The 27350-nt window shown below is 55.0% G+C and overlaps 1 long non-coding RNA gene across 1 annotated transcript in view; it reads right to left on the bottom strand.

The window, feature by feature from the left end:
- LOC110407324 overlaps positions 1-22561 on the bottom strand; it is a 161528-nt gene extending 138967 nt beyond the window's left edge. Inside the window, exons 1-2 of the long non-coding RNA XR_002443858.1 lie at positions 22243-22561; positions 16609-17114 (exon numbers count right to left, since the gene is read on the bottom strand). This is a non-coding gene — a long non-coding RNA (uncharacterized LOC110407324). The remainder of the gene's footprint in view (positions 1-16608; positions 17115-22242) is intronic.

The following is a 27350-nucleotide window of genomic DNA, read 5'->3' as shown; positions in this document are numbered from 1 at the left end:
TGTTTTAGCGCTGTAGCAAAGCTGAGTTTTAAAAGGACGGACTGTTTTTGGTGGCTCCAACTTGAAATTCGGTTTAGCAGAAAAGAAGGGGCAAAGTAAAATGAGGGAAGAAGGAGGTTTGGGTGAAATTTAAGAAGTCCCATAAACTTGGCTGAGTCCCACAGAACATCCCCTCCAGCAGAGCCGCCAAGGGAGCAAACAGACCCCCCCTTATTACCAAGCATGGTCAGGCCCTGAAGAAACCTCCCATCCAAATTGCAAGGGCTCAACCAGGCGTGATGCTGCCCAAAGCACAGCAGCAGCACAGGCTGCCAGAGCAGCACCTGCAGTCCCTTCAGGAGGAGAGGGTGGGCAAAGCCAGTGGGACTGACCTGAGCACAGCAGCCAGGACATGGCACGCACTGAGCACCTTCCCACCGAGCTCCTTCCCAGTGCTGAAAGGAAACCTGGGGCAAGCAGCACGCATCGGTGGCTCAGCACAGCCCACGCTAAAGCCACCCCTGTCCCCACTGTGTCCATACCACGTCCCACAGCCAAGCGCTGTGCAGGATGCAGAGCCTTCAGTTGGGATGCCAGGGGAAGGGGAATGAAAGGCAAGAGAAACTCTGATTAATTGAGAAACCGCAGCCAGGCTGTATTTGCCTAAGATTATCCAGAGGAATGCAAGTCTCCTTTACAGCGTGTTCATTTGCTCGAAACAAAAGTGAATAGAGTGGACTTGGGGCGGGAGAGGAAAGGAAAAATAAAAGATTCATATGACCTGGATTTGGGGCTGGGATGAGATCTGGTGACCGCCCAAGGGCTGGAGCGGGTGCAGGCTCCCAGCCCATCTCCAGAGCTCAGCCAAAAGCCCCGACCCCATCACGTATCCATGTTGGGTCAGCAGCTCTGTGCTGCTCGATGGCATCAGCTCAGCACTGCATGGGAGGGCAGCACCACAGCCATACACCATAGGGACACAGTGCATGGGGACACCCGATCCCGCAACCCCTTCCTCATGTTTCAAATCCACCTTTTTCCTTTGGGAAAAGTAAAGTCTTCATAGAGCAAGCAATTCACAAATCTGCACCAGGGAGGAGGAAGGGAGCAGCACACAGGACAGCGGCCCCAAAATCCAACAGAGCTGCAATGCAAAGCTGCGTGCTGCAAACACTGCAGGGTTGGAAACGCAGCACAGAACAGCCCCAGAGCACTTGGAGCTTTCAGAGCCAGGCTGCCCCGTGGTGAAAACAACCTTTGGGGATGGGTTTTTTTTGGTTGTTTTGGGTTTGGTTTTTTTTTTGCAAGCCTTACCCTCCTCAGAGAGAGGAAGAAAGCCCACGTCACAACGCCCCATCACCACTTGGGCCGTACCTGGCATCTCTGCCCTGACCCTGCTCGCCCATCTCAGCCATGCTGGCAGCAGTGGAGGTGAACCCAGTGCAGAACGCTCGCCCTGCCCTGGGCCGCAGCGCAGCGCAACTCCCCTGAGCGCCACCTGCACCGGGATAAAGGAGCTTTGTGTAACGCGGATCTCTCAGCACGTTCCCATATGGAATTTGATCACATCGGACTTATCCGAGCGGAGCTTTGAAATCCTCCACCCCACTGCTCCCAACACGACCGCGGATGTCAGCTGTGACGTGAAGGGCGCTGGCATCCAGGCACAGCATGGGCTGAGCAATGCCCCTCTATCAAACACAGCCCGCTCTCAGCTGGAGGGGCAAGGCAGGGCTGCACAGAGCCCGGGTTTGGGGCAGCACGTCACAGGGAGGCTGCTCCTGCTCACACTCACACCCACCCCCCATCTCCAATGGGACCGTGGTCCCCGCAGTACTCGTGCTGAGCACGGATGCACGAGGATCCGACTGACAGAAACAGGAGGTTAAATGGGAAAAGGGAAAGCAATTGAGGGCCGGTCCAAGAGCAACATCGTCTGGCGACTTTGTTTGGAAAAATTAATAATTCTGCAACATTTTAAGAGAATGGAAGTGGATGGAGAGGGGAAGAGGGAGAGAAAAAGCAGTGTGGAAATCCAGGAACTCCCTTCAACCTTCTATCCACAACCAAAAGCGAGGCCGGGAAATAAAGAGAAACACAACATGTTGTTGATGACTTTTCCATTAAATACGAACGTTTAAACCCCCTCTTTGTATTCCAGGCTTTGCTCGCAGCCTCAGCAGGCCCCACTTTTTTCCCCTCCCCTCCCTCCTTTTTAATAATAATAAAAAAAAAAAAGTTATATGACTTTAATTAAATGCACTTATTAAAAGGGTGAAATATTTGGAGAGGCTGTTTTTACGCTGGAGGCACATTTTCCAGCATGCTGCAGAGTGTCTGCATCCGCCCGCCCCAGGCAATTTTTAATGCACAAATAAATCCCCACCTGAAGTGCTGACAGGTTATTATGCAGTGTGGCAGCCAACTAAAGTAAACACAGGGGCAGAGTTTTAACCTCTTGCAGTCGCAGAGCCTCTCCCCATCGAGGCGGGCTCAGGTGTAAATGACCAGCAGCAAAGCAAAACCCTCTTCTTGCAGCTCCTCTGCTCCGTCCCGCTCTGCAGCCAGCAGCAGGGATGGGGCGGTGCTGGAGCATCACCTTGGCGGTGCTCAGCCAATGCACCAAGCCAGCATGCAACGCAGTGGGAAACTGCATGGGGAATTGGCACTGGACAGTCATGCCCAGCCATGCTGCAGAGCAGTGGGTCCAGCCCCCAGGACGAGCCCTGGAAGCAGCTTGTTCCCCTCAGCTGCATCCCATTTGCATCGGCATTCCCAAAGCCAAGCCTGGGGGTTTGCATGTGCCCTTATCAGCTCCGAAGCCAAGATCGAGCAGATAATCAACAAACTGCAAACAAATCATCCTGCAAACAGGAAGGGGATGGACACAAAGACCCAGGGAGGGAAGGTGCCGGACCCAAGGCAAAGTGCTGCTTTGTGGAAAGGAGGCACTAGGGGACAGCCAGCAGCTCTCCCAGCCCATGCCCACCAGACCCTCAGACCAGGGCTCCCACTTTTGGAAACTCGATTCCAAGCATCCACATCCAGGCATCCAAGTGTGCTCAGCTCCCAAACCTCCCACCGCAATTAACAGCAGCTAATAACTGCGCGCTCAGGCAAAAGCCAAACCATACGGGTGTCTTCAAAGCCCAGCTGCCAAAAAAAGCAGCTCCCAAAGCCAGTGGCCACTTCATAAAGCTGGGAGCTGATGCACGAAGCTCCTCTTTCCTGAGGCTGACACGGTGCTGCACCCACCCCCTTCTCTAAAGGTCACAGGTACAGGACACACAGGGCAGCATCCAACCTCCGCAGGAGGGACTCCCTGCCAACAGGGGTTATTTGCACAGAAGAGCCCGAGCTGGAAAGAGACCAAGGAGGTGGGTCAGCCACCCGAAGGCGGCCTTCATCCCATAGGCACAGCCCCAGCAGCGACTCCTCTTCCCCAGCCACGGTTCCTGCACGGGTCACTCGGGCAGCACGCGATGCAGACAGGCTCCAACAGCAACGTCGCCCTTGTCTTAAGAAATCAAGGCTTCAGCTCTACTTCCACATCTGACAAGACGCCGCATGCTTTGCTAATCCTCGGAGGAGATTAACTTTTTATTTAGAATTCTTTCCTCTAAATGTGGCAATTATGAAGGGTGGTTGTTTTTTTTTTTTTTTCTCCCCTCCTCCCTTTAAGCTCTTGGCAAGAAGAACGTTTTCTCCAGGTTGGCTCAAACATTTCGGTTAAACGAGGATCCCCGGTCTCATTTTCCCTTTCCGAGCGCACCCCCGGCAGCAGTTTGCACAAAGGATGGGAACATCCACCTGCAAACGCAGCGCTGGTGACGGGGGAGAGCAGCTGGCGGTGCTGAATACGCCGTCCCAATGCAGCGCTGTTCGCACGGCCCCATGCTGGCTCAGTGCAGGATGGAGCCCCAGCACCAATGCCCAGGAGAACCATGGGCACATCCCTGTTTGAGTTAGGATGCATCTCCCTGGGACCCCCCCCAGCAATTGGTTCCCAAAGCCAAAATTCAACCCAACCTCCTTAGGTCATATATCCTTACCTAGGCACATAAATCTAAAAAACACGACGACAGCATGCACATAAATCTGACAAAGGGGTTCTGCATGCACGCACTGAGCCCGCTCCCGTGCAGACACCGCATACCCATGGCCACGCAGCTCCAGCGGCGGTAGAGCAGCTCACACAAAACCCAGGGAAGAGCTCCCTGAACGGAGCAAAGGCAAACCCTGCCTGCACGCAAAGGGGGGAAAAAAAAAAAAAAAAGAAAGAAGTGTATCGAGCGCCTGCAGCTGTCAGAAAGCATTTCTCCAGCTTTGGGCGAGACAGACACAACCAATTTAGCGCGGCCTCGCTGAGGTGTATTAAGCTGTCAGTCGGGATGATATGAATTTAATCACTGGGAACAGATCAAAGCTCCGCAGCGCTGCCGGTGGTGCTCCGGACACACAGGGGTAAAGCAGAGGATGAACACGTATGGGAGTGCAGGGAGCAGGAAAAGCCTCAGCGTGCCCCTGGGACATCCCCTGCCCACAGGGACCATCCCTGCGTGGGATACAGCTCCAGCAGCACCACCTCCTGCTCCACCATCCTCAGCATCATGCTAGAGACCCCCCCCATGCTACAGGGTCAGCTTCCCCATCACTGTGATGCACATGGGTGTCCCTCCCGGCCACCATCCGCCTGGAGAGGAGGGGGGAAAGCCACGGAACCAAAGGGAAAATTCACAGCTCAACCACAGCTGGAAGGAAAGGCTCCCATTGCTGCAAGGATTTAATCTGCCGTCCCCCTGGGATGGATTAGCCTTTGGCTACTCCATTAATTTTTACTGAGGTTCACTGGGCAGTTTTTACTGGGGTTTGTTCAGCAGGAGGGAGCGGGCTGGGCTGGCTGTGCCATCCAGATGCTGCACGCTACCAACCCAGCCAGGAAATCGTGACCAAACAAAGCATCTCCTGCAGAAAGCTGCCTACAGCCAGGGCTGGGCAGAGCCCACGAGAGCTCACCCAGTCTGGGAGCTGAGGGACCCAACAAGATGGGGGGGGGGGGTCCCACTGTGCCCAACTGCTGCTCGTGGGTGCATTGTGCACAGTGCCAGGGATGCTCCAATTAACCCAGTGAGAGGAGGAGACGTCGGTGGGATGCCCACCTCCCTGCCCACCTGCAGAGGGACAGGGGCTGCTGAGCAGGGACCACAAGGTCAGGAGCAGCTTCAGCATCAGGTCTCACCCAAGCCAAAGCATCAGTGCCACGAGGCAAGGAGTTGGAACACCTCCAGTCGCACCCAGAAGCGGAGAGCAGCGCGGTTTGACAGCACAGTACACAGCTCTCCGTATCCTTTGCAATGTTACCAACTTTGCATGTGCAGAAGCTCACCCCCCCCCCGGGGACCACAGCACACCTCCCGAGCAGGACCGCGCGGAACGCCATGCGAACCGCTTACATAAACCTAATTAGCAGGGCTCCGCTTTCAGCACGGCAAATGGCTCCTCTAATCCTGGATTTGTTCTCCTAGAAACTAATTTAATCACACAGTGCCAGCCAGGCTGCTCACGTGGCCGAGGGCAAGAGCAGCCCCACAGCTCTCTGCCCCCAGTCATGAGCCGTTATAGGGCAGGCAGCCCGGCGTGCAGCCTTCCCATACCCCATACTGCAGCAGAGCAGCATGTACTCGGGGATCTTAATCCTCTAAACCAGCTCCAGACAGAACCTACTGCTTAAACAATAAAAAACTTTAGAGATCTGGGGAGGGAGGCCAGGAGCACGGTACACCAGAGCAGCCCTACGGCCTGCCCCAGTGCTGCCCAGGCTCCAACAGCTGCTGCCTGGGGGGGGCTAAGAGGTTCCAGACACCTCTAGTAGTCAGGTGCCAACTCTGATGGGACTTATCACCTTCTCCCAGGACAAGCAGCACCTCTGCTCCTTTCCTTCCCAGCAGCCAGGTGCTAAACACCAAGCAGCAGAAACTGGCATCCCTCTGGCTCAGAGAGATGCAGAGTACTGTGACCATCACGCAGCAGCGACATCATCCTAAGGCTGCAGGACCTGGGAAGACCTTGGCACCAAAATCTCAGCCAAAGCAAAGCCTCCCCCAGCCACATCCACTGCTGGTACACAGAGCTGCCCCCACTGGGATGCTCTGTGCCAAACGGTGCCCCAGTGCCATCGCTGCCTCTTACTGAGCTCAGCCCCAGCGCCGCATTCACGCCTACGTGATGGGTTTTGCAGAGCACTGCTCCTTCACTTCTTTACATGCTTTTCTCCGGCCAAGTGTAAACGTTTTCCTCCCTCGTCTGAGGAAAGGTGAAGCAAGGACATCTGCAGCCAAGCGTCATCCAGACTTGGAGAGCTCTGGCAGCAGCACTCTGTTCTGCAGCAATTTTAATTTATAACCATGCTCACGGTAACCTTGGAGAAATGCAGAAATTGGACTCCTAAGCCCTAAAATTAAAAAGTATCCAGAAATCACAGTTTGGGAGTTTTCTTCCTTCTGAGCTTTTCCACTAGAGAACTTTGTTTCTGGCTTAAGAAGGTTGGCTACCACAGACAGCTTTAAATACGCATTGAATCCAACACATATACGGCTCATCGTGCCAGCAGGATCCCAAATTCTCTGCAAGGGAAACCCCACCTCCTGGGCAGGCTGAGCCTGGGGCTCTAGGATTTCAGACTCCTTTTCCTTTAGCTCAAAGTAGCAGCAGCTCTGCAGACCTCTCCATGCTGCCCAAGCACAGAGCACTTAAAACAGACCCAGGAGAACAGCAGCTCCCCAACAGTCTCATGCTTCAACCAAATAACGTGGCTTAGAATCATAGGATCAATAAGGTTGGAAAAGACCTCGGAGATCTCCATGTCCAACCCCAACCCATCCCACCGTGCCCGTACCCACATCCCTCAGTGCCACATCTCTACAGTTCTGGAACACCTCCAGGGACAGTGACCCCCACCACTCCCAGGGCAGCCCGTGCCAGTGCCTGAAAAAAAACTAGACCTTTCCTCCAACCCAAGTTGAAGACGCAAACATACCAGTATTTAACTAATGAGGCAATAGCAGAACCCTATCTGCAAGGGACAGGCTGCTGCAGGCACATCCCTTCCCAACGCTGGCAGCGGGTGCTGGCTGGGACCCGTGGGAAGAGCTCTGCCACCCGTCCCCAAGGGCCACCCCCTCCACGGTGTCACCCCAGGGCCCGGTCACATGCCCTGTCTGGGCACGAGCTGCCCACGTCCTTGGTCTGCAGAGTGCAAACACCGGGTTATCTCCCGTTGGCAAACAAGTGGGCCATTAAGCGACGGGACTCAGACAATATTTAATTACCCCGATCGTGGGAAGGGGGCGGCGAGGGGGAGAGCAGGAACTGCAGGGGAAATTCCACAAGCAAAGATTAAACTGAGCTGCAAACCAGCGCTGACAGGTTAACAGACAGGTAATATCCCAGCGGTGTTTGCTCAGCCAGCCAGGACAGGCGATGCCACATCCCAAACAGCAGCAGGGGAGAGCACAGCACCAACAGCACAGCACAGCAGCCGATCTCACAGCTGCTTGATGGACCTCCAACACCGGGTCCCCATAACTCAAGTGGGGCCAACTCAGAAGGCTTTCTCCAGACCCACGCAAAAACCTCTCCCAGCAGCTCCTGCATCCCCAGCAGGCTCCATCCATCCATCCACGGCACAGCGCTGAGTGTGAGCCTCCCAGGTCTGCCTTCCCTCTTCCCTTGCTGGGTCCTGGGAGCAGTTTGGAAATCCCGACCCATAGGTGAGGAGCACGGGCCGCTGAGCACCACCCAAGTCGCGTTGGGCGGCGGGAGCTAACGAGTGATTAATAGAGGTTACAAGGTTGCATCAGACAGACAGGAATGTGTTATGAAGGGCAATGAGCACATCAGCAAAAGGTGTTAAAGAGCCCGACAGGTTGTTTATAACCCTCCATGAACAAGCGATTAACCATTAATCCTCTGTTAGCACCGCTCTGCACAAGCCGGGCTCCCTGCAGCGGGGCGACCACCAGTTCTGCAGAGATGCTTGAGAGGAGCAGAAAACAGAGCAACCCCATCAGATGTCGGTCACTCAGCTCCCACTGGAAGAACCCAAGGTCCCACAGCACAGGGTCCTGCTCCAAGGAGGCCCCTGGTGGAATCCCAGTACCCACCCCCAGCTCCATCCCAGCAACTGGTCCCATCCTCGGGGTGGTGCAGACCCACACAGCCTCCTCCACCTGCATCCTACCAGGGATGCTCTTGGCCAGCCTCAACGTGTTTTAAGAATAAGGCATCTCTATTCAGATCCCTTATAGAAGAAAGCTCTCTACGCTCATTTTGGGCTGCCCATTGCAGGGCTGGAGGGAAGCAGCACACAGCTGAGCTCCTTTCTGCAAACAGGGCTGGGGCTGAGCGAGCAGCTGGGCAGGGCTGCAGCATGAGGGCACTTTGAGGGCTTTGCACAGAGGGTGGGAAGCCCCCTGCAGCTCCCACCCCGCAGCCACCACGCCCTGTCATCCTGCAAACGCTCACAGCTCCCCAAACCAGCCAAAACCTCTTGGAACAAGTTCCAGGAGCTACAGAAAGCAGGTTTTATGAGCATCCGGATGAGCCCGGGCCAAGAAGGGGAGGTCAGCACAGAGCTCGCTCTACCTGTACTGACATCACAGCATCCCTTTTCCAAGTGCTGCGAGGGATGCCAGGGAACACAGAAACAAAACACAGCCCTTACACAGCCAACCTGAGCCGAGCGTTGGATGGGAGATGCCCCGGCAGCACTGCTCTCAGCTTTGTCCCTCTGCTTTGGTGCAACCATACAGGCTGCAATTATCTGCCAGGCACTCCATTCCAGTGCTGCCAGCAGCAGCTGCATCCCTTTACCCAGTCCCAGAAAGACTACAGGACAAACAGCTAAACCTGAAGTGACAGACTGGGCCACCCCTGTCCTCAGATGTGCTCCGTGCCCCAAAGGCAAAGCACTTCCCAGGATCCAGGGTAAGGGAACCTGCTCTCCCTTCGGTCACACCTGTGCCTGAACTTTGTTTTCAGGCATTTGCTTATCACATCCCATCACCTCTCCCCAGCTCAGTCTCCAGGCAAACAGCAGGAAAAACAGAGCGGGAAAGAGACAGAAAACCTTGCCAGGTGGAAGTCAGAGAGGAAAATGTGGTTCTCCAGAAATAAGCATCCTAATGGCTCCATAATCATCACGGTGCCTCACTGTTCCGTTGAAGAGCTTGGATGCACTGGACTGTCCTAAGACATGAGCTCAATGTTCTGCTCCAGCCAGAAATTTTGCACATGGACTTGAGCAACTTAAGTGACTTGCAAGTCCCAGCGTTCTTAACCAGGAGGCTTTAGGAAATCCCACCCCTAATCCTTCCGTGCTGTACGAGCTGCCCTTCCTTCTGTAAGAAGGGGATCATATCTTCCTGCCCCATGGGAACATCACTAACCCAGTTTTTGAGCGGCGATAAGAGCTTGGAACGAGCTGAGCACGGGGCTGTGCAGGGAACTGCTCCCACACCGCCTCAGCAGAGCAACTTTGCTGTTCTCTGCCCCAGCAACAGTAGGTGCACAGCTCTTGAGAGGGGAACACTGCACCCAGGGATTCCTGAAGCACTCAGAGCAGGAACAGCAGCTGGGGTCATGGCATCAGGCAGACGAGGGGCAGAGCAGCCAGCCCAGCCAGCCCTGGGAGGTGAAGCTACTGGAGAAAACTGCAGCTGCCTCCTGCTACAGGCATTTTGCATGGTTATCATCATTTGATTTTTGTTTGCAGTGAGAAATAAAGGTGTGTACTTCAGCTTCTACTGCACAGATAGAAATGCAGACTAGGTGCCCCAACTGAGGAAACCCACAGCTCCTCAGGCTCCGTGCTCAGCCACCACTTTCCTCCATGAAGTCCAAAGTCATCTCATCGAGCCTCGGTTTCCCCTCTTGAAAAAATGAGAAGGGACCACCACTGTGCCTGCCCGAGGGGCTGCATCCACCAGAGCTTTGCAAAACACTTCGATCCCGTGGCACAGGAGGCGTGAGAAGAGCACAACACGGGGCTGTTCTGGTGATTAAGAAATTCAAGCTGAGTCACAGAGGCAAAGCTGTGCGTTCCCAAAGCACACACCAGGCACCAAACTGCTTCCTAAAGCAGCAGCACAAGGGCTGGGTACCTCGAGGTTCCACCAGCACAACACAACCAGGCTGGGGCCATCCCTTGCACAGAGCTGGGATGCTCAGGTGAATGTATCCGCATCCCCAGATGGGCGCTCCCAACCCCATGGACTCAAAATGAGTTGCTTTACCACATCTCCTGCAGACGAGGTTGTAAAAGCTCAGCTCATCCCCGCAGAAAGCTCTGCAGACAGGGCACAGAGTCCTCCTTGCCCTTTAAATCATTTTCTTCTCCCTTCTTTCTGCCCACACCCACTCATTCAGCGATATTTATTATCGCTACTGTGATTTCCTAATCTCCAGCACATGATGCAAGAACAGAACTCGGAACAATGTCACAGAGTAAAACCCGGCCGCAAAGCGGAGATTTGGGAAAGCTCTGCACAACAGCTAACTTGGAAAAAACAGCACCCGAGCAGCAAGCCCTCCTCCCCCAGACAAGAGCATTGGCAGCAGGCATAGCCCGCACTGGGGTGGGGAAAACATTGGAGGTAAAACGCGAATTGCTTCTCCCTGCTCCCTTAGGGTTGTCTCCATTGGGCGCTGCCCATGTGCCAGGCAGGGATCTCTAAGGGCACCTGGAGCCCCATCCTTCCAGGGGAAGGATTTCACCTAAGGTTACAGGAACATGGAGGAGGCACTGCTGTAGGCAGGTGGGACAGCTCTGCTGCTGCAGCCTCAGGCTCCAAACATCAGCCAAGCATTGGTCATTTACACCCTTTTCACACTGATTTGGCATTTGCCAAAGTTTGGTGCAAACCACGACCTGCCCTTGGCTCCAATGGAAGGTGACTGCCCCTGCAGCTGCTCCAAGCAGAGCTCCTTCTCCAGGGCAGAGAAAAAGCTGAAAGGGAAGAAAAGGAACTGCAGAAGATGAGTTTAATCAAAGCCTTTGGAGCACCGGTGCAGTTCCTGCAGATCCAGAAAAACTTCAAAAGGACAAAGCCATGGAGGCCGGTGGCCAAGAGACAACAACAACAAAACCCCTGGACGAAGCCAAGCGTGGCAGATGAAGGGAAATAAAGCAGAAAGAACAGAAGGAGGAAGAGGGACGGATGAGGACGGCACGGGCTGGAAAAAAAGAGAGCGGGTCCTGATTGAAGCAAGATCCCCAGCCCGCTGCTGGAACCTCCCGCGTGCACCAGGCACTCGTGAATACTAATCAGAGCTGAAGAAATATCAAACAATTAGGAAGGAAAGTCTCTTGGCAGGGTTTCTCCTGGAGACGTCGGACTGGTTTTGTTTATGAGCTAGAGGAAGTGGTAACCGCTCCTGTTTGTTCTTCTGAAGAAAAGAGAAAGCCTCAGTGTTTTAATTTCTCCGCTGAAAACCCTGGAGATTTGGCCTCAGATGGATCAGAACGGCCGATCCAGATTCACCCCCAGCCTTTTGTTGCGAGAAAATATTTTAGTCATTTTTTTTCCCTCCCTCCCCTTCTGCGTGGGGAAGGAGAGCAGCAGAGGATACAAAGCAGGAGTTCTTGTTTGCTGGACGTACCAGGGACAAGAGATTCCAGAGGAGCGGGGTGCAGTGCAGCTCCCAGAGCACCGAGGTGTCCTTGTGGGGCAGATGTACACCTCAGAACCTCCCTTGAGTTAAGAAGGGAACACAGTGAGCTAGATAAGTTCCCTCCCAAGGCAATGGATACATGTGAGGGCAGAGGGTGCCACAGGGTGCCCGGCGCAGGGCTCCCATTGCTGCCACGCACAGCGGGACACAGCCACCCATTTACTTGAGGGTACAGCTTCCAGCTGTCAGTGGCTTTTAGAGCATCCCAGCTCGGTGGCAGTCCCCCCCGAGCAGCCCTCCTCCAGCCACCCTGGGCAAGCTGTGATACTCGTGGCATGAAAAGCCCGAGAGTTTTTGGGAAGCGGTGCACTACCCAAATGCATTCACCATGGAAACCCGGCGCCGGGCTGGTAGCACCGGTGGAATCTGCCATTGGCTCCAGCTATGGAGGAGGCAGCCTGGACAGCGAGATCTTTCAATGTGAATGGTGCCGACCAAGCAGTCTGGAACTGATCTGGAAGTGCTTTTTGAGGCAGCCAAACACGCTCCTTTATCCTGCAATTATTCACCCGCTTCCAGACAGCATAATGTGGAAGTACTGAGCCAGACAGAGCTCCCAGCCCCTCTTCACCTGAGGAAGCTGGGCCGGAGGAGTTAGGGACAGCAAAGCAGCAGCCTTCCTAATGTATTTTCTTTGGGGAAATCAACACGTCAAACCCTCCCTGCATCAGCTCCAGGAGGGCTGGAGGTGGGGGTCTGCTCAGAGCATGCTCAGGAGGACTCCAAGGGAATGGCTCTGCTGAAGCTTTTCAGACAAATCTATTAAGCTGTGTCAAGTGGTTTAGACTGAAGCCGGATCCATAGGGGTCACACTTATTGCCCCCAGGTCTGCTCGCTCCCCAGCCCCATCCCATGCTGCCCTCGCACCCCGTGAGGTTTAAGACCTGCTGGCTGCTCCAAAAACCTGCGGAAAGGAAGCAGAGACACGGTCCTTGCTTGGCCTGTTTGGGTACCCACAGTCACTGAGCAAACTCGTAAGGGATTCAGTTCAGCTCCCAAAGCACCACACAGTGCTCCCTACAGCGGGTCAGCCACCGACCCAGCACTCCCCAGGCACAGAGTATGGCACAGTGGCTCCCAAGCCAGCACAGGGCACGGCGATGTTCCCAATCCTACCCTACCTCCCCCTTCTCCTACACCGCTTGCCACTTCTCCTCCGCCTTCAACCACATCCAAACCCGACTCCCAGAACAGCTTTGCAGCATTTCTGGGACCGGGAGGGCAGACACCCCCCAGCGCTGCGACCCGATCCGCGGCTCCGAGCCCGGACGGCGCAGCGGGGACAGCGGAGTTCGCCACCGGCGGAGCCACAGCGCCACCAAGCGGCGCAGCCCCAGCCCCACCCGGCGGCCGGAGCCACAGCGCCACCCGGCGGCCACCGCCGCTCCGCGCCCGCTCACGTTGCCCGCCAGGTCCCGGGCCGCACCAGCGCTGTCCCTCGGGGTGCGCCCAAGCGGTGGCCTCCCCTAGCTGGGAGAAGGGCACAAGTGGCATTTGCAGGGAGCAGACCGGCGCGGTGACACGAGGTTGGCGGGTATTTCTTTTCCTCTCCTTATCGTGACCCATTTTCCACTTGCTCGCCAGTGAGCATCTCGGAGGAGTTCAGGCTACTCCTGCAGTGACAGCTCCTCCTGTGCTCCTTGTGGGCAGCCAAGGCCAAGGGCCCCCATTATTTCCTGCAGGTATTTACAGGAGAAGCAGATGAAGGACCAAGAGTGCTCCAAAGCAGTTCTCCAGATGCTCAGGCACAGGGCAGGGACTGCCCTGCTGGGACACGCGTCCAGCCCCTCGCTGAATCTGTGCATTCACCACCAGAACCTGCAGCAGCAACAGTTCCATGCAAAGCTAACAGCTGTGCCTCAGTGGTAGATGCACTAAACTTCCCAAGCAAAGCCAAGAGGAGATAGATGAGGAAGAGAAACACAGGGAGAAAATCTCTCATCCGTCACAGCCAAAGAACCAATAAGCATCAGAAAGAATTATTGTTTGTATTCTCTCCTAGCTTTGGTTTTGTTTATTTGTTTGGACTTAGGTCTGTGTCAGGGGAAGTGGAGCAGAAGCGTTTGTTTTGAACGGAGATTTAGCTTTATCCAAACATTTCTTCTCTGCCCTTCCCTTGCTGTGGTCACAATTGCAGTTCGCAGCCACAGCATCCTTTCCACAGCCACTCTCTCCCCTCTCACTATCTGAAGCACCCAAAATGCACTGGCAGCCTAAGCCTACAAAGAACCCCACATAACAATCACCTCAGATAATTATTCCAGGTGAATGCACACACACACCACTCATGGCCTCCCTCTCTTCTCCATTCCTCCTAATCCACCCTAAGAGTCACACCACGGCTTACAGCTCATGAGGATGCCCACTTTGGTCCTTGGACCCACAGAACACATCCATGAAGGCACAGCTAAGGACGCCGGAACCCAGCAACCCACACTCGGAGCCATTCAGCCCGAGGGAACTGCAGAACTCGCTTTCTTCCAAGCCTCGAGGAGAAGGTCTGGCAGCCCATGCCTCCACAATGCCCGCCGCCCCAGCGCCGGGTGCACAGCGCGGCCCGGCCCGGCCCAAGGCGGCCGGCAGGTGGCAGCGCGCCCCCGGAACGCACCCGTTCCGCCGCTCCGCCCGGGGACGGATCCTGAACGACGGCCGCTGGGAAAGGTTCTGAGGCACCTCCACCGCAAGGAGTCGTTCGCAGACCAGAGAGCGTGATGGGATTTTGCGACTTAAACCACGTCTAAGAGTTTTCACTGCCTGCAAATGGAGGTAAGGATCTCTGGAGGGAGAGCCCGATTGAGCCTTCCTGCAAGTCCCAGGGAGTGCAATACCAGACAGAAGTGACAGCCACCAGAGCCGCGCAGCATCTCAGGAGAGTGACACCCGCCCCAGGGACCCATGCTCCCAGCAAGGAGGGAGCAAGCAGGGCTTGGTGCATCACTTATTACACAAGTGGAGAGAGCAACCAAGTGGATAAAGATACTCCTTTACAATTCATCTCTCAAATAGCTGAAAATACCAAAGCAAAGCCAGAAGTACCAGCCTGGCCCCTTATTGCACAAGCCATTAGAGAGCCAAGCTGTATTACACTTGTCAGGGGGTGGATTCTCTGCTTGCCTTACCCCAAGGAGCTCTGTTCTCAAGCTGCTGGACTACCAGCAAGAGGAAACACGTGGTATCATCCCCCCTCCCTGTAGTTCAGAGACAGGGAGCCAAGGGACTCATGTTGCAAAAGGGATAGTCAAGTGCTTGGTACATTCAGATGCTCATCAGGGGAAAACCACAACCACAAGGCTCTGGGAAGAGAGACTGAGCTACATAACAGCACCAGTCAGATACTGACAGGGGAAATGGATTGGAACATCCCAGCTCTGCTCAGATAGGTGGGCGTTTGCAGTGCAAAGTGAGCATGAGGCAGTTGCCTCTTCAGGTTGGCATTTGCCTTCTCCATCCATACTGAGAAGTATCCAGCTGGCAGAGCTGTCTCAGGGAGGACACTCCACATCCTCTCCTGTATTTGCATTCAGCAGAAAACAGCATCTTTACATCTCCTGCTTCCCTTCACCTGCACTGGTGCAGAACACTGCTCAGCTACTGCAGAACACGCACACAGCTGCACTGCTCCTGAATGGACACCAGCACAGCCTTCACACTCCCACCAGCCTGCATCAGACTTTGTTGGCACCAGCAAGCAAGAATAGATGAGCACTAACCCAAAACAGAAGTGTACTTCATTTTAGGAAGTTTTTCCACAGAAGCAGTTTTCCCTTTGTTCATCACATTTCTCAGTCTCAATCTCCCAGACCAAAGCTCACTACAGGAAAACACATGAGAGAAAGCAGTCTAGACAGAGTGAACCACAGCACCATCCCAAGAACGCCATTTCTGCTCTGTGCCTCAGAAACAAAGGGGATCCACCTCAGTTCAGAGCAACAGGGCCCCAGCACCTGTAGGCTTAAGGCCTGTGCAGGGGTCAGGGACTGAAGGGGAACATCCTCCCCAAAGCGCACGGGGACCATGGAAGCTATGCCCCATCAACAGGTCAGTCCTAGAGGAAAGCCAAAACAGGATGAGTGCATTTCCCTCTCAGCAATGGGCAGCACAGAAGGCTGGTCCAGGGCCCAAGCCATGGGCTGTGAGGGATGGCACAGGAGTCAAGTGCTTTGGGGGCATAGAACCCCAGGGAAATGCTCCCCAGGACAGAAGGAGTTGCCCCCATCCCCCAGCACAGCAGAAAGCAGCTCACCTGAGCTGGAATCCCTGTGTTAATTCTCCATTCCCCCTTGCAAAGCCACAGCTCCTCCTGCAGAGCCCCTTGGGCACATCTGAGCGTCCTGCTGATGTCACTGCTGACACAAGCCCCCCCAAAAATAAAAAAACCAAAGTCCTGGCATCTTTTTCCAGCAGTACGCTGCCTTCCACCAAGGTGGATTTGCTGTTTCAAGGAGGCTTACAGCTCACCTCCCTCCGCAGGGAGCCCGCCCACTTGCAGCTCAACCCCTTGAGACAAGCCCCACACTGTTCCCAATGAGCCTCACAAGTGGCAGTCCCCACACACAGCTCCCACCACCCGCTGTGACACGCTTCCAACTGCAGCACGCCAGCAGGGTTCCTCCTTCCCAGGGATAGAAAGAGAAACCTGCCTGTGGGATGCCGCAATCCCACTCTTTTTTCCATTATTCTGCAGTAACCCCAGGAAGAAAGCTCGAGATTTCAGGCTCAAATGGTGCTAAAAAGATCAGTGCTTTGATTGAAGTAGGAGGGGGAAGTCTTGTTAGCCTTCCAAAGCAAACTTCTATCTACTCTCCTATTGCTTCTGGAGTAGCGGGTAACTAGATTTGGCATTGTTTCCCAAAAATGGAGGAGAAAATATCTTAAAAAAAAATCAAATCCTTGACTCACCTAGGACCAGCAGGACATTCCTACACACGTGTATGAACGGGGTCTTCTTCCAAAGTGCCACGATGCTGAGGAACAGTAGCCCAAAAAAGGAGAGGAGTCTGCAGCGCTGGGCTGCAACTGCTGCTTTCTACATCTGTAAGTTGGGTGACCTCAAGCACCAAAGGCAGTTCCACATGATGAGGAAAAGCTGCCGCACTGGCAGAGCGATGCCAAAAGAAATAATCCAGCAGATTTAGAGGAGCAGGTGTCTGTGGCTGCCTGGCAGCAGCACGCATTCCCAGCTACAGGCAGAAGGGAGCATCCAAAACCCACAGCGATCCAGGAGGGCTCCAGATGTGAGATCCCAGCAGGCAGAAAACATCCCAAGATGAATCCTCCTTGCTTGGCCGAGGGGGAGAAGTCCCAAATCCATATGGTCAGGCTGTTTGCGCCTTCACTCTTCCAGGTACAAAGGACACTCCAACAGCCATCGCATCCACCTGCCCCAGGATGGCAGTTACCAAAACCTGCAGAGAAACACGGGTCAGGATGAGGGAACAGCAGTGACCTGCAGCAGGTCTGACACACAGGAAACAACCCATCCACAGGAGGAGGACGGGTTCTTGGCAGGGCAACGTGGCCAAGCACCCTACAGCGGGGCAAGAGGGGGTGAACTCCCCCCACTGCAAGGGTGTCCTGATGAAATGAGCACTGCAGCAGCTGCGCTGAGCCCTTCTGCAGGTCCTCTCAGCTGGAAATCACACACACCCCACTGTCCCTTGGCAGGGAACCCAGCATCTTCCTCCCTCCAAAGCAAATAGAAGCCACTGGAATGCTGTCACAGTGACCAGCACTGCAGCACCCAGGATTTCTTAGGAGGGAATTTTGATTTAGCGCCTGTCTGCCGGCTCCACTCTCACAAGCACCACAGCATGTGTGCGTGCACAGCAGTTTATGAGAGATACGTTGGGACGCACGCTGCCCCGCTTCGTTAGGGCGCTGCTGCTCTCCAGCACAAAGTCCGTATTTGTTTCCCCTGCAGGGGTGGAAAGAAAGGGGGTTTTGTATTTTTCTTCCTCTTCTCTTTGCAGGCTGGAGTGAGTTTATTTGACACTCCAGCACTCTTTGTGCGCTGAGTGCCCGAGGATAAATGCTACCCTTAAGAGTTACTTGGCGTTAGACAGAGGGACCCTCTTCAGAGGAGAATGGGGGTTTGTTGGGATGGGGCGGGAGGGGGGGCACAGGGAGGGGGCCTCTGAAGAGTGCCTATGCAGCCCTCATAGAAGGGTCTCTGTCCTGGGCCACAATAGAGCGAATTCTTAAAGATACCGGGAGCTGAAAGGAAGGAAGGAACTTCCCTCCCTTTAAAAAGGATTTTGGGGAACAATTGAAGAAGCTATAGAAAAGGGATCATTATTTCCCATCCAGGCTGCTGAACTGGAAGCCCTCCCTCCCCCTCAGCTGGGCAGATGTGACGTTTGCCATTGGGAAGCACGGGACCTGGGGCCACCACTGCCACCCGGTTCCCTTCTTCCAAGGGAGCTGTGATGCCACAGCCACTGCAGCTTGGCTGGTGAGCGCCAAGTAATTCTATCCTACTCACAGCAAGATTCAGTGTTGCACCGAGCACTTGTATGCCAAACACTTCCAGTGCCCTCTTCCAGCTCTTGCTGCCCTCCGTGCCTCCCGGTGACCAAGTCCTCCCCCAAGCACAGCTGAGCAGGATGCTCAGTGCACACACCTGCAGGCTGCACTGCAGCACTTGTGGCACCACACAGCAGCACCCACAGCCCAGATGTGGCTGCTTTCCCACCCCCAAAGTTGCCCTGCTCATCGCTGTCCCCCCCCCCAGAGGGTGACACCACGTCCTCACCCCAATGGGCTCCCTCATGCCCTCCTTCACCTCCAGCTCACTGAGGAGATGCTGGCACCATGTGCTCCAAATCAAGTATAAATTATAAAGCTGCAGCTGGCCATAAAGTACAACTTCCCCTGCAAGCAAGACCTGTCTATAGTCACCAGCCTTTCCTCACAGGCTGCTTTTCATCGAGGTAGCAGCACTCAGCCACAGGCTCTGCTGGGGGGCTCCCAGGGGCAGCCAAGCAGGGTTCTCCTTTCTTGGAAGCACAGGAAAGCCGCTGCCAGCTTCATTCCTGGAGCTTATTTCCCAGCAATGGGCATTTGGCCACAGAGCTCTGAGCGAGTCAGGCTGCCTCTTGGTGTCACCAGCACCCAGGTGCTGCTCCTCTCCCTCCCATAGGTGCTGCCTACCCAGGGATGAGCCACCCCCAGCACTGAGCTCATCTGCACGGGAAGATGAGCAGGAGAGTTCCACCTGCCAAAAACACAGTCCTTAACACATATCCCAAAGGAATGTTCCCTGCAGCACTCCTCCAACCCAAAGCCTCCATGCAGTAGCACGCACCATGCAGCAACCTGCTGTTACAGGGCATTAGAGGCTCCAGGTTGTCTCAGAACGAGCTCTACTGAGAACCATTGCTGGGCATCGCCTTCTGCAAGAGCACGGGCCATTCTGCAGCTGTACCAGACCACTGACAGCTCCAGGGGCAAGAAGCAAGAACAAAACCACAGCAAGAAGAGCCTTCAGAGAGCCTGTCCCAATTTGAAACCCATTCTGGGCTCCATTTTTGCAAGAAAGCTGCATAACAGCTCAGGGATCAAACATTTATTTCAAGGCTTGGGTTTTAGCCCTCCAACTGCATCGCCTGTGGTTCAGCTCCTGCCATGGGGGGGGGGGGGAAGGGGGGGAAATCCCAGCAGGAAAAGGGGGAACAAAGCACTGAAAGCAGAGCAGGACACAAAGCCACACGGAACCCAGCTCTGTCCCCAGGGGACAATAAGGTAACGCCCCGTAAACCCTAATCCTGTGTTAAGAGTTCTCATCAAAACCCAACAGTATTTATTACCTCCTATAACTCCCTAATAAAAGGGTTTTCCTGCCGTGTTTACACTAACAGAGGAGACTTTACGCCAGCATTTGCCCTTTTATTATTTTAAATTCATCTTTCTGATGAAATAAGCCACTCCGAACAAGGCTGCCCTTTGTAATGCCATTATAACTTTCTGGCCGGCCTTGGTAACTGGCAAAGCACCGTGCTTTCCTTGCCCTCGCTTTTGTTGCTTTTCTCTTCTGCTCAAAGTTCAAACAGAAGAGTCCCCAGCGAGCTGCATTGTGCTGCTGCCTTATCCCCCCCCATTGTCTGGGGCCTGAGACATCTGATCTCCCAACACTGAAGGCACTTGGATCACTCTGTATAGATTAGAGTTCCTAGATAGAGGAGACCATCTAAAACCCTCTGGTGAAGATGAGCCAATTGCTGTTAGGAAACACCCATCCCGCTGAGGAGAAGCGATTCTCCTATATTAAATGTATCTGAAACCAAGCACCAGAGGAATGCACGCCCAAGTCCAGCCCTCAGAGCTGCTCAGAGCCCAAGCTCCTACATTTCATTGTAGTTCTTCACTGCAGACAGAAGCATTCATTTCAGGAAGGCTCAGGTCCCAGTGTTCTCTGAGCCCTCTCTGTCCTGCAGCCCACAGAGCTGCATCACACTGAGGCGGGCAGGTTCAGGTGAGCTGCTCTAAAGACTAATGCCACAGTTTAATTTATAGCTGATCATCCAGCTGCTTATGCCCCCTGCAAGTGACTGTGACCTCCAGTCCTCCCTGGTTTAGAGTATTGCCCTTCTTCCAGTCCCAAGGTGTGAGGCCACCTTCCCCAGGGCTCAGCCTGCAGGGTGAGCCTGGGGGGCTTGGTCCCTGCACAGCCCAGGAGATTTAGGGTTTAAAACCATCTAGGTCACCTCCCCCATGGCTTCTGCCTCCCCACTGCTGCAGGTAGGAAGATCTGAGCCAGTAAATCAGTGCTGGCAACAGAGGCAGCTGTGGCACCAGCATCCCAATCACCACCAAACCCACCTGAACCCACAGGTGGCTGCCAGCAACACCACTTATCCCATGCCCAGCAGCTTCCCCAAGCTCCTGCTTTGCAGAGACTTAACTCCTGCAGCACAGCTCTCCTTGCTCATGAGGCACCTTGAAGGGAATGCCCGTGGCTATAACAGCATGTTCACTTCCTCCTGCCAGTGAAAAAGTGGATTGCATTTCTACTCACACGTGCTATGCTTGCAAAGGGACTTCACACTTTGGGTTATGGACCCTCTTCGCATCAAGAAATTATCTCCCCACTGTCAGGGGGCTCCTAGAGTTCAACCATTCAGCAGCACCACCAAGGTGCCACCAACCCATGAGGCGTGCCACATGGCAGGGTGGCTTTCAGTTTAGAGATCTGCACATGGAAAGCAACCAGCAAATAAGCAGCCCAATAGGAAAAGCATGTCGGAGCAGTGTTAGCACCAAAGCCTTTGAGAAAGGAGAGCCCAAACACTGCAACACCCCATGCACCCCACATTGTCACCCCATCAGCACAGGTGTGACCCCATCTGTGGGAAGATTCATGCCTGCAGGTTTTCCCACTCATGCACAATTTTACAGGGAAGTGATGGTTTGGGGACATCAATGTTCTCATCGCCTGCCTGACAGCACAGAACGAGTTCAGGAGGGGGAAGGTGCCCTCACATACACTGCTTCAGCCTCTAAGCTGAAACCTGCCCTTCTAAATGCAGGCAGGCAGCATTTCCCTATGCCTGAGTCACTGCTCAGCACCCCCCTCTCCCCCCTGCTTCCATCCCACCAGCTGGGACTGTGATTATAAAAAGATGTCTCAATTAGCAAGAGAGCTGAGCAATTCCTCCCATCTCCAAACCCTTCAGAGGAAACGCATTCCAATCCAGCAGAGAGCAACACTAACAATGTCCGGGCAATAAAAGCTCCTCTTGTTTATATCAAAGTAACCTCAAACATCCTCTCCCCAAACAAGCATCCCTCACCCTCCGTACGGATCAGTGGGCTCAAACTGGAAGGGCCGGCGTTGTCCTCAGTGCACTGCGTCCCCAGGAGCAGACAGCACTAATTTGTGTGTTATTGGTTGCAGGTCTAGACCGGTGTGGTCTTTTTGTTGTAGCGAGCAAAAGAAGGGAGTCATTCATATTTTTCTAGCGTTCACACAAAAGTGCTCTTGTGCATCACAGATACCTCGCATCACCGACCCCCATCAAGTGTTCCCGGCTCCGTGCTCCGGGTATACAGCACCGGAGGGTGGGGAGAGCCCTAGGCCCGCAGTAGAGGGGGGCAAGGGGGGGAGGGCAGCGGCTCCTCGGGGCCTCCCCTCGCCCCAGCCAGGCACCTGCCCGCAGCTCACCGCAGTCCCCCTGCGGCACGGAGTCTTTCCCACGGGTGGGGAAAGGAAAAGCCGTAAGCATATAAAAAGAACGTTTTAAAAAAAATGTAAAATAATAATAATAATAATAATAATAATACCATCATGGCTTTTCTTAGAGCGATCCCTGCCCCGCCAGCCTGGTCCCTCGCTTCCCAGCTCTGGAAGCATCATCCCCCGGCCGCAGCCCCGGAGCCGCCCGGACACAAAGGCGGCTGAGACGAGGCCGGGGCCCATCAGAGGCACAGCGGCCCCGCAGCCCGGCTCAGCCCCGCGACGCGATGCCCGAGACCCCCGGCGCCGCGCCGACACTACGCTCTCCCCTTCCCTTCCCCTTCCCCGAGCGTGGAGCCTACCTCAGCGGGCCGCCTCCTCCCGCCGCTCCGGCAGCATCACCCGCACCCACACCTCCCGGAGGGGGGGGACCCCGAGTTAATCGGGGTGGGGGGCGGGTGGAGGGGGGCGGTCCGGCCCCGCTGCCGCTCCATCCCCGCAGGTGCCCGGAGCCAGAGCCGACACCGCCGCGCCCAGAGATGCTCCGACTGCGGCGTTCGGGCCATTTCCCCGCTTATAAAGCCCCGCTGGCGGCGGGCGGGCGGCGCGGCTTCACGGGACTTGTAGTTCCTCCCCCGGGCTGGGAGCCGCCTCCCCCCGTCCCTCCCTCCTCCTCCCTCCGTTCGTCTGTCTGTCTGTCTGTGCGTGCGTCCGGGCTAGGGGGGTGGGGTGGGGTGGGGTGGGGACACCGGGGTCCGTCCCCTGTTGAATCCATCCCATAAACTGCGGGTCAATGAGTAACCGCAGCGAGCGCTCAGCACCGAGACGGATCGCTTCAATTGTCTCGTGTATTAGTTATTGTTTCGTTTAATTATTGTCCCAATTATTAATTTAAATTAATGATTAACCCATCTGCGGAATGAATGAGCAATTAACTGTACTGTTGACGTGCGGGCTGATTTAAGGCCCATTCCTGTGAGCGTGCTCAGCGTGGGCAAAGCCACCTGCATGCCCTCATGGGACGGATCCTTCCCCACGCATTTCCCCGCTGCTCTGTGCCCCCCACGCGCTTTTAATTCAGTCCCCATTTTTGTACCGTGCAGGAAAACACCCCCAAGGCAGGTGGCAATGGGAGGGCAAACACCTCTGCACAGCCCCTTTGCAGACAAATTTCAGGAGAAGGGTGCAGAAGGTGTTTGGTCAAGGGAGTGACCCCATGCTCCCCCCATCCCATTGGGCTCGGTCTGGGTGAGCCACCTCCCACCCAGCGGCTGCAGAGGGGCTGGGAGCCAGCGTCCCACCTGCACCACACAGCCCTGCATCCTCTGCTGCAGGAGGGAAACCGCAGCAGTGAAACCGCAGGAGTGTTCTAGGACAAGTGAGCAAGGGGCTGAGGGAGAAAGAGGGAGAGAGGAGGGAGGGGGGGAAACCTCCTGGCAGGTTTTCAGGGCCCAAAGCTGGAGTGGAAATGCTTCCCTTCCCTTAATTGCTTTGAGACCAGCTGAATTTCTTGAAGAAACCGCAACCGAAATGCTGCACAAATCACATTGTTGTGCTTGTGTTGGCTGCGTTCTGAAGGAGGTAAAAGGTCATCGTTTATGGTATATTCAAAGGAAAATATATATAAATTTGAGCGCCGTGGAGGAGGGTTTGTGCTGCTTTTTCATCCCCACATTCTCTACATTAAAACCTGTTTGGCAAGCAGCAGCAGAGTGCAACCAGCAGCGAGGAGCAGTGCTGGGAAAAGCTCCTACGCGTGGCACTGCAGCAGCCCCCGCAGCCCCCAAGTGTCCCCGTCCCCCCCCTGTTACCCTGCCTGGCCCTGCTCATGGGGTGCAGCCCTGCCAAGGAGCAGCCCTGGCCCCAGATCCACAGACAGACAGGCAGACCCAGGACTGGAGCAAAGACACAGCCCGCTGGGCAGGATGCGCTGGGAGCGCTCACAAGTTCCCATTGGGGCAGCTTCATTGGGAAGCTTTGCTTCCTTTTCTGCTGCTGCTGCCTTCAGAACCGTGCGCACAGGACACACACATCACACACTGGAATAGAGTGAAGCACTGGAATAGGGCAATACGCTGTAGTAGGGCAAAGCACTGTAGTGGGGTGATGCAATGCAACAGCGATGCTCTCTAATAGAGCAATGCACTGGAATAGGGCAGTGCACTGTAACACGGGCAAGGCTCTGCTCAGAGCCCACCCAGCTCCATGCAGCTCTGAGCACGGGGCTGGCACAGAGGTGAGCGATTCGCTCCCAGCAGAGCTGGGCTTTGATTTACTGGAGGATCCCAGCTCCAGTCTTACAAGAGCGTGACGTGAGTGCTAAGGGTTTGGGAGATGCTGAACGCTGTGTGCTGCTGCCAGGTGAGCCAGCACCCACCAGGGCTGGAGCACGCAACAGGGCCCTGCGTGCCCGCGATCCTGCAAACACAAAGACTTTGTTTTATGGGAGAGCCACCACCTCCCCTTCCCGGCTCCTTGAGAGAGGACAGCATTCCTGCCCCGCATTCCTCAGCCGCTGCTGGGATGGGGAGGGGAGAAGGGAGCAAAGCCCCGAGTTTTAATTAGCACAGTGCCCGGCGTGGCTGGTGCGGGCAGGGAATGGAGTCACTATAAAGCGAGATAAAGTGCTGCAGGTCAGGGAATGGGGTTCATTACACGAGAGCCTGAGGACTTCAGAGCGTCAGCCAGATGTTCCCAAGTCACAGCACATCAGCGCTCTCCCAGCTGAAAGCATCCTTTATCCTTGTAGGGCACCTGAGGAGGGGGGGGATGGGGTTTGGCCCCACAGTGCAACCCGCAGCCTCCAGCCATGGGGCTCTGAGTTGTTTGTGGCAGCTTTTAAGTGCAGGAAATCCTCCCTGCAAATGGGGAGAGGAGGGATTTTGGCTGTGGGGATGCACGTGGTGCTCCGTGCTCCCAGCCTGGCTTTGGGGCTGCAGCACTACAGGGCTGACACAGCACCAGCATCGCACAGGGAGAGCGCTTAGGGATGGGAGCAGCACGGATAAAACAAAGGGGAAATGGGAAGGGAGAGATGGGAATGAGCTCCCATCAGACACCCGCTCTGAAACCTCAGAAAGTCCTCTGCCCTCTACATACCCTCCCCGCACGGGCTAACTATATAGCAATATATTGAAATATGGAAACAAAAAGCTTTTTATTTCGTTCGCCGAGAGTGCCAAGTGTCTGCGAGAGCCAATAAAGAACTGTTGCTCCAGGGAACGGCGAGCTGCATTTCAGGTAAAACAAAAACAACCTGAATCGTTGCCCAAAATTTGAACCAACCCCAAAGTTCAAAAAAAAAAAAAAAAAAAAAACAAAAAAAAAAAAAAAAAACCCAAACCGTTGAGGTTTTGTAACAGAGGAGGAAAAGCGCGGTGACACGGGTTTGGTTTTCTCCCCGTTCCTGGGGGACCACATGAGGAGCATCAATAGGTCTCTGTCTCTGCACAGAGCTGCTCCTGGGAGGGAGAGGGGGAAACCCATCGCTGACAGCAGATGTGGGTGTCCTGGGAATGAAGGAGCCTTTGGAAGAGGGAGCGATGCTGGAGCACACGCTCACCACATCCCTTCCACCTCCCAGAAAGGCTGCGGGACAAAGGACACAGCCGTCACCTGTTTGCACAGTGACAAAGCCCGGGCAGGGAAGAGAGGTTTAAATGCCGTTCCCAAGGGCACGCAGCAGCCCCGTGGCACAGCCCCCACCCGGGCATCCCAACACGGGGATGGCAAAGGTCTGATAGACCCCAACAACCTCAGCCCCAAAGCGTCCCCATAGGGAGGCGATGGGAGGGGCTGGGTGGAGCGTGAGGCCAAATCTGCGCAAGGAGCGGGGCCAAGAGCACCCACCCGTGTGCGACGCCGACCCCACGCCGGTGTATCTCCGGGCTGTGTGTTTTATACTTAAGCTATTTTATAAGATCTTTACGGCTGCAGCGCTGTTAGAAGCACATTGTGCGCTCCGCCGCGGAGAGAAATTCCCGATTTGAGCTCGAAAAGGTGACTCATCGAACATCCATTATAACCAGGAATAAAACCACACACACACACACACACACACACTGAGCGGGATTTTCAAGGAGCCCCGTGATTTAGTGTCTCTTTCTTTCTCTCCCCACACTTTTTGCCTCCTGCACAAGGATCTATTGAGAAGCTGCAGAACAAACGTTCCCTTATGCAGCTCCAAAAAAGTCTCCGTCAGTTTGTCTGAGACAGCTGCCTCCAAGCACGCTATGGTTACTCATTAACCAGGTCTCCCAGGGCAAGGGGAAGAAGGAGTAAACTTAATAGACCCTAAACCAGTGGCAAAAAAATAATATTAATGCTCGAGAAAATAAATAAATCAGGTGTCCTGGAAAAGGAAAGGGAGAAAACAGGTGGCACCGGGAGCACCTCGGTGGGCAGAGACCAAGGGTCCTGCGGCAATGGGCAGCCAGCGAGCGGCCCGAAGGGACCAGCAGCACCGGGAGCAAATGCATGGGGACAAAGGAGTGAGATTATTAAAGGGAAAGAGAAGAAAGAGAGGGGACAGAGAGGCACTTGTGCTCCGCGGTGCTTTATATGCTCCGGGTGTGGGGGGAGGATTACTTCATTGCGGCAGAGTTGCCCGTCTCTGCTCCCCAATGGCCGGGTGCCTTCCCTCCTCCTTACAGGCTTTGCATGAGAATGAGTGGCTGCTGGGGACCACGGGGTGCTGGGGACATGGGGCTGCTGGGGACATGAAGCTGCTCGGGTTGGCGTGCACGCTCCAGTTGTCCCTATGCTCCAACATCTTTGTACTGGATCCCAAAAATGGAACATCCCACCCAGCCCTGGGGTGGGTTCTGTCCTGCCCAGGTGAGACGGGCACCTTCCTGCCCATCACCGTCTCCCCCAGCTCTGCCCCGTTGCAAGCACATCATCCTCAGGATGCCTGCACCCAAGGATGCACCTTGCAGCTTCATTTCCCCCAGCCCCTGCTTTTTGGGGAGGCAGCCAGGCGAACCCAACCAGCCACACATCCCCGTGGGCATGGCACCGTGGCAGGACAGGACAGGGACAGCACAGAGCATTGCTGTGACCGCACAGCCGGGGCTGCTCCGTCCTCTGCACGTGGCAGTGGGAACCTCGAGATCCTGACGGGAGCAGTAATTAGAGCTGCAGTAAAACACTGAATATAGCTGCGAAGAGCTGCAGTAAATCAGCCCCTCCTGCCATTCACTGCTTGGGCCAGGGAGCTTCGGTCAACACCAGAATTAATTCCCTGGCCTTTATTTGCCCAACGTGCTCTCCCTGGAGATAAGAGGGGGGCAATTGACTGTAATTATCTCCCTGTATTTTGTCATGTGATTTTTTTTTCTCTCCCCCCACCCCCCACCCCCCCGAACAATTAAGGGATTGCAGTCAAAGGAATGGGGTGGGGATGGAGCAGAGCCAGGCGATCGCTCTCCTACAGCACCCAGCCCAGAACCAAACCCTCACCCCTCGCCCC

The sequence above is a fragment of the Numida meleagris genome, chromosome 17 (genome assembly GCF_002078875.1).
Source record: "Numida meleagris isolate 19003 breed g44 Domestic line chromosome 17, NumMel1.0, whole genome shotgun sequence".
In the NCBI taxonomy this organism is placed as follows: domain Eukaryota; kingdom Metazoa; phylum Chordata; class Aves; order Galliformes; family Numididae; genus Numida; species Numida meleagris.
Note: the sequence above shows the minus strand (reverse complement) of the source record. Positions and strands in the feature narration are given on the sequence as shown.